At 39.1% G+C, this 6,787-nt stretch overlaps 1 pseudogene; it reads left to right on the forward strand.

The window, feature by feature from the left end:
• Positions 1 to 990: 990 nt before the first annotated feature.
• On the forward strand, positions 991 to 1,635 carry LOC132512811 (voltage-dependent anion-selective channel protein 3-like; annotated as a pseudogene).
• Positions 1,636 to 6,787: the final 5,152 nt, after the last annotated feature.

The following is a 6,787-nucleotide window of genomic DNA, read 5'->3' on the forward strand; positions in this document are numbered from 1 at the left end:
AACAGACTTACAAGTATACAAATAATCCGACACAAACCTTAAAATAACTGTACTTAATATGTTTACAGAGATAAAGGTGAAATTGAGAATTTATGTAGAAAACTGGAAATGATTTTTAAAATGAAACTTCTATAAGAGAAAAATTTTATAATGTGTTTAGCAGCTGGAGAGAGAACAGTGAACAGGAAAATCAGTAATAAACATCCAAAATAAAAGCACAGAGGAACAAAAGGATAATAAACGCAGAAAAGAGGCTAAGAAACATAGGAGCTATAGTGAAAATTGTATGAGGAATTGGTCCAGAAGAAGAAGAAAGAGAGAATTAAACAGAAGCAATATTTGCCAAGATAACAACTGAGAATTTTCCAAAATGGATGGATGATATCAAACTACAGATTCAAGAAGCACAATAAAACCAAGAAGGTCACTATAAATCATATCACACCTAAGCATACCACAGTACAACTGCTGGAGATGAAGGGCAAAAAGGTGTTAAATGTAGCTAACAGAAGAAGAAAAATGAGCTTCAAAGGAGCAACCAGACTGACAGCAAAAATATCCTTCAAAAATGTAGGTGAAACAAATACATTTTCAGACAAACAAAAATGAAAAAAATTCATCATCAGCAGACCAACACTAATGAAAATACTAAAAGATGTTCTTCAGCCAGAAAGAAAATGATTCCAGCTAGTAGCTCAGAGATGCAAAAAAGAGTGAAAAGAAAAATAGAAGATAAACATAAAGGGAAATATAAACGAATATTGAGGATTGAAACCATAATAGTGAAGTCTTATGGGGTTTTAAATATATAAAAATGAAAATACATGGCAAAACCACTCTGGAAAATAATTTGGTAGCTTCTTAAAAAGTTAAACATACACTTACACGTGACGCAACAATTCCAATGTCCACCAAACGGTGAAGGTATAAACAAATTGTGGAATTTTAACACAATAGAATATCACTCAACTGTACCTAGTAATGAACTAACTGATCGATTTTTCTGAACCAGCCATCTGTGAGTGGGCTCTGTCAGTCTTTGAGGGCTGGCTTGCTGACTATCAGGTGAGCTTTGATGAGCTTTGACATAGCCAAGTCCAAACTGTCACAGAATAATTTTGCCCTGGGCTACAAGACTGCAGACTTCCAGCTCCTCACTTCTGTGAACCATGGCCCTGAATTTGGAGGTTCTATCCAGCAGAAGGTTAAGGAGCAGATTGAAATGTCACCGAACCTCGCTTGGGTGGCTGGCAGTTAGGATACCCGTTTCTGACATCACCGCTAAATACAAAGTGACTTATAGAACTTCTCTATCTGCTAAAGTAAGTCATGCCAGCCTGATTGGACAGGGCCATACCCGAACACTTTGCCCAGGAGTCAGACTGACCCTATCTGCTTTGATTGATGGGAGGAACTTCAATGCGGGAAATCACAAGGTTGGGTCAGGATTTGAACTAAGAAGCTTAACGTGGTTTTGAGTAATGCACCAGCTTTGTCCCTGGGAATTAAGAGAAATGAACCCACTATGTCTTGACCTTAGTCAAGGTCTTCTGTGAAATTTGAAAAGTGCAAACTTTTATTCTTCCAAAAATTGTAATCTTGCCCATACTGAAGTCTAGAGATCGTAAGTCCATCCTAAGGGAGGTGCTTGAAGGCATTCCTGGAGGTTGCCACGTTTGTGCCACCTTTTAGTTCCGAAGTGTTATTTTGAGTGTGTTCCTCAGTGATGATGTAGTGTCATGTTATAAAGAAATGACATGATCCTCCAGTTTGTACATCACGTCCTGCCTGTCCCTCACTTCCTCATGACCTTTTATTATATTGGTCTCTGTGCTGTAGTGGAATCTTTGGTTTTGCATCAGAAGAAAATAAAATAAAACCATCACATTTGAAACAAAAAAAGAATGGTTTAACACCTGAAAAATTTTGTCATATTAACAGAATTAGGGGAAAATATCATATTACCTTATAGATAAGTGCCAAAAAAGAACTTGCCAAAATTCAATATATATTCATGATTAGAACTTTTAGCAAATGTAAATAAAACTGCTTGAATCTGATAAAATGCACCTATAAAAAAAACGTACACAAACATTATGATTAAATGTTAAAAACTTTCCCTCTGGAACTGAGAATGAGACAAGAATATCTGAGCCAACTAATAAGAAAGATAAAGAAAACAAGTGTAAGAATATGAACACAAGGATGAAAACTGCCCCTATTCACAGGCAATTTGGTGGTGTACATAGACTATCCAAAAAGATCTACAGCTAAATTATTAAATTTAATTAGTTAGCAAGGTTGCTGGATATACCAATATACAAAAATCAATTGTATCCTTCTATCCCAACAAAAAGCAAAACATTAAAATTTTTATTTATTTATTTTTAATTATTGAGGTATAATTGACAAATAATGTTATAGGATTAGTTTCAGGTACAACATAATGCTTTGACATTTATATACATTGTGAAATGATCACTATGATAAATCTAGTTACCATTTGTCATCACAGTTACGAAATTATCTTTTCTTGTGATGAAAATGATTTAAGATCTACTCTCTTAGCAACTTTCAAATACACAATACAGTATTATTTGCTATAGTCAGCATGCTGTACATGACATCCCTGTGGCTTATTTATTTTATAACTGGAAGTTTGTACCTTTTGGCTTCCTTCACCCATTTTGCCCACCCCTCACATCCCCTCTCTGGCAACCACCAATCTGATCTCTGTATCTATGAGCTTGGCTTTTTTATTTGTTTGTTTTGTTTTAGATTCCACATATTAGTGAAATCATGCAGTATTTCAAGGTCCATCCATGTTGTTGCAAATGGCAAGATTCCATTCTTTTTTTATGGCTGAGTAATATTCCTGTGTGTGTGTGTGTGTGTGTGTGTGTGCGCGCGTGTGTGTGTGTATCACATCTTCTTTGTCCATTCATTCATTGATGGGCACTTAGGTTGTTTCCATGTCTGTCTATTACAAATAATGTTGCAGTGAAAATGGGGGTGCAGATATCTTTTCAAATTTTTGTTTTTGTTTTCTTCAGATAAATACCCAAAGGTGGAATTGCTGGATTGTATGGTAGTTCTATTTTTAATTTTTTGAGGAACCACCATACTGTTTTCTGGAAAGCCATTTGCCAAGCAAATTGGAAAGAAAACATCAAGAGAAGTTTAGATAACATAATTGTCACAGTAATTCACCTTCTAAGAATCTATCCTTAGAAAACAATAATATCACAAACACACTTGGACAAAGGCTTATGTCCAAGGGTGTTGCAACCTTGCTTACCATGGCAAAAGACTGAAATAACCTAAGTGTTCAAACTTAGGAGAACGATTATAGCGACACTGTCTCTCAATCAGATAAAATGTGCCTGCCAAAAGAAAATAATAAAATGGATAAATATATAACATAATTATAATAACTATAATTATTATATATGTAAATATATTCATATTATATGTAATATACAATAAGAAATATTTTAATAAAATGGAGAATGATCATGAGATACTATAAAGTGAAAAAAGGAGATGCAAAATTGTAAATATGTACTGGAAAAACCCAAATGTCCATCAAGAAATGAATGGATAAATAAAATGTGAAACACACACACACACAATGGAATAGTAGTCAGCCTTTAAAAGAAATGAAATTCTGTTACATGCTACAACATGGATGAACATTGAAAATATTACGCTAAGTGAAACAAGTCAGGCACAGAGGGACTAATAGTGTATGATTCTGTTTATAGGGGGTGCCTAGAATATGTAAATTCATAGGGACAGAAAGTAGAGCAGCGGTTATCAGGGGCTGGAGGAGGAATGAATGGGGAGTACTGTTTAATGAATATAGAGTTTCAGTTTGGGATGATGAGAAGTTCTGAAATGGATGGTGGTGGTGGTTGTACAATCTTATGAATATATTTAATGCCACTGAATTGTATACTTTTTTTTTGACAGTGAAAAAAGCTTTAATTCTGTCTTGAAGAAGAAGAAATGTTACCAGTGAATCACACACAAAAATAATTCTTTAGGCAAACAGACCACACTAGTCCTGTGATTTTTTTTTGTTTTTTTTTTTGGTTGCGTTGGGTCTTCTTTGCTTTCTCTAGTTGCGACAAGCAGAGGCCACTCTTCGTCGTGGTGTGCGGGCTTCTCTTGTTGCAGAGCACAGGCTCTAGGCACGCGGGCTTCAGTAGTTGTGGCACACAGGCTCAGTAGCTGTGGCTCGCAGGCTCTATAGCACAGGCTCAGTAGTTGTGGCGCACGGGTTTAGTTGCTCTGCGGCATGTGAGATCTTCCGGGACCAGGGATTGAACCCATGTCCCCTGCGTTGGCAGGCGGATTCTGAATTGTATACTTTAAAACCGTTAAAATGATAAACTTTATGTTAGGTGTATTTTACCACAATAAAAACATGCCCAGGAAAAAAATACACAAGTTTACAGAAAATGCATGCTTTGAAATATGGGATGATGTGCAACTGATATTAAGATGTAATCTCTGGATACCAATTGATTCATTTTTAAAATTGGGATTGATTCATACAGAAAAGATGTGGAATTAAACGCCTACTATGTGCCAGTTACTCTTCTAGGATCTGGGGGTAGAGCTTGGTAAACAAGACAGGTGGCCCCTTAGGGCAGGAGATTACAAATATTGAGATTATAAGAAATTCTTTCTTTTTTATCTCTTTCTGTATTTTCTAAATCCTTCTCTTGAGTATGCTATTTTTATATTTGGGGAGAAAACATAAGTGAAAGAAGAGAAGCAGTTGAGATGGACTTTCTCCCTTGGTGTAAACTCATACCCCATCCGTATAGAGAAGAACAGGCCTGATGATGGGTGAGGGGCTGAGGGGGGAATCAGAATTTACGGAACCAGAGAGACCTGTGGTTCCTGCTCAGTCTGCCATCCTGCTTTTCTCCCTGTTATGTTTTGGGTTTTCCAGCTTCCCGAAGCATCTGGACTACAGTTACTCTGTTAATCCTGCCCACTGCATCCCATTCCGATGGTTTACATCCGTATCCGAAAGATTAAGAGCTTCGCTTTTCTAACGCCAGGATTTTATTTCTTTGAAAATAGTCCTGCCACAACTTTTGAATCATTGTGTTGGCCCTCTCTCTACTTACAAAAGGCCATGAACTGTCTTCTAGAGACTCACAAAGCCGATCTGCAAATATCAGGCAGAGGTCAGTAGACTCAGGGGTTCAACACGTCTCCACCGAGGAATCAGAGCAAAACTGAGATAATTTCAAGGCTTTGCAATGTAAGGAGTCCCCAGTGGCCTCATTTCTACATCCTGTCTCTGCCCCCAAATAAGTGACCCTAAGTTTGTTCTTTCTTGTCTGATACGGCTGGGATGAGGGGAGGAAGCTTGACCTGAATGAGTGGAATTATTTGACTTTCTTCACAAGAACCTCCCCCTCCCTCCCCTGCCAGCTCTTGCAATTCTTCTGTAACTTTTGGCCTAGGGATCTATTTTAGGCAGCCCTTTCCACACTCTACTAGAAACCTCTCCTGTTGTTGAACTAGATTTTGGAGGTGTATGAACATCTGGTTTTTAGACTGTGAGTCCCCTAAAAGTTGATATCATGTTTAATTCTAGCTATTCAGTGAATGTCTAATTTATAAGTCTATGATGCATGAATAAAACTGGCTTTCACGGCTTCATTTTCATCTTATTCTCAAGACAAATTTTATTCCCTGTATTTTCCCCACAAAAAACTAATGTTTTTCTCTTCTCCATTTCAATTCATTTCTCTTTCCCCAAATCTCCAGTTACCAGTTCTTACTACTGAAAATTCCTTCTCTACTCTCTGTTCCTGCTTGTTCGTGATCTAGCAGCCTTGCCTAGGAAAGACGGTGTGGTTTGGTGGTTATAAAGCACAGGCTGCCTGAGTTCAAGTTCTGATTCCACCACTGGTTTGTAACTTCTGCGTGTCTCAGTGACTTCATCTATAAATTGGGGCTAATTGACAAACTATGTGATAGGGTTGTTGGGGGAGGGGTCAGGAATGCAAGGCACCTAGTGTGGAATCTGGCAACTGAAGAAGGATTCAATGACTGTTCGCTGGTAGTGGTGTTGCCTGAATGGGTATAGGGAATAACATTATTTAGGTAGGCAGTCCTTCCTTCATGGACTTTGTCCAACTCTAGACTTGATCCTATGAGGAGAAAATGGATCATTGACCAGTGAGGGAAAATCCAGAAGAATGGGTTTTGGCCCCAGGGGAGAGGTGACTGAGAAGGGTGACAGCTGCCACTTGTCCAGTGCCTTCCAGCTCTGGGAGCACTTCTGTGTGCCTCAGACCCCTTGATGCTCCAGCATCCCCGCCATTGGCACAAGCTCTCCGAGATTCGGTGACCCTCCTCGTCAGCTGTATGGTTCCTCCCTTAAAAGGAAGAAGCCACAACCTAGAGATACAAACCGTTTGCCTGGGGCACACAACCAATGAGTGGCAAAGCTGAGCTGAAGTTGCCGGTCTTCAGAGGACCAACCTAGGACCTTTTGGAGACAGCAGAGCTGCTGGGTCTGTTCTTAATGTCCACTTGATCCACCACATTTCCACGTAATCGACCCTGCTCTGGGGGCCTTGCCTTCCTAATCAACCCGCAGTTACATCCTTCCATCCCCCGCAGCCCTGGAGTCAGTCCTGGATGCCACAGATGCAAACCATGAGTGTCTCCACCCCTCCTCACATACCTAGGGGGCTTGAGGATGAGCCACCAGCCCAGACTGGGTCCTGTGGCCTGGCCGCAATTGCTGGGCTTA

This window comes from Lagenorhynchus albirostris, chromosome 21 (genome assembly GCF_949774975.1).
Source record: "Lagenorhynchus albirostris chromosome 21, mLagAlb1.1, whole genome shotgun sequence".
Classification (NCBI taxonomy): domain Eukaryota; kingdom Metazoa; phylum Chordata; class Mammalia; order Artiodactyla; family Delphinidae; genus Lagenorhynchus; species Lagenorhynchus albirostris.